Raw genomic sequence first — 981 nt, 5'->3', positions numbered from 1 at the left:
TTGGATGTAAGTTAGCATGAACTATTATTGTTGACATTACCCTTGAGGTAAAACGTTGGGAGGCAACACTATAAGCCCCTATCTTTCTCTGTGTCCGATTAAAACTCCATAACCACAAGTATTGCGTGAGTGTCGGCAATTGTGAAAGACTAAATGATAGTTGAGTATGTGGACTTGCTGAAAAGCTCTTATATTGACTCTTTTCTATGTTATGATAAATTGCAATTGCTTCAATGACTGAGATTATAGTTTATTAGTTCTCAATGAAGTTTCTGAACCATACTTGACATTGTGAATAGATTTTTACTTGAGCGTAAGAAATCATCTGAAAAAAATATTTATGTTGTTGTTATAAGAATGATCATGATGCCTGCATGTCCGTATTTTATTTTTATCGACACCTCTATCTCTAGACATGTGGGCATATTTTTCGATATCGGCTTCCGCTTGAGGACAAGCGAGGTCTAAGCTTGGGGGAGTTGATACGTCCATTTTGCATCATGCTTTTATATCAATATTTATTGCATTATGGACTATTATTACACGTTATGTCACAATACTTATGGCTATTCTCTCTTATTTTACAAGGTTTACATGAAGAGGGAGAATGTCGGCTGCTGGAATTCTGGGCTGGAAAAGGAGCAAATATAAGAGACCTATTCTACACAACTCCAAATGTCTTGAAACTCCACGAAAGTCATTTTTAGAATTAATAAAAAAATACTGGCGAAGGAATCAGCATCAGGGGGCCCACACCCTGCTCACGAGGGTGGCGGCGTGCCCACCCCCCTAGGGTGCGCCCCCTGCCTTGTGGGCCCCTGACAGGCCTCCAGTGCCCATCTTCTGCTATATGAAGTCTTTTACCCTGGAAAAAATCATAAGCAAGCTTACGGGACGAAACTCCGCCACCACGAGGCGGAACCTTGGCGGAACCAATCTAGGGCTCCGGCGGAGCTGTTCTGCCGGGGAAACTTCCCTCCG

Source organism: Triticum dicoccoides, chromosome 7B (genome assembly GCF_002162155.2).
Source record: "Triticum dicoccoides isolate Atlit2015 ecotype Zavitan chromosome 7B, WEW_v2.0, whole genome shotgun sequence".
Classification (NCBI taxonomy): Eukaryota; Viridiplantae; Streptophyta; class Magnoliopsida; order Poales; family Poaceae; genus Triticum; species Triticum dicoccoides.
The sequence above is the reverse complement of the archived record's forward strand: the minus strand, read 5'-3'. Positions refer to the sequence as shown.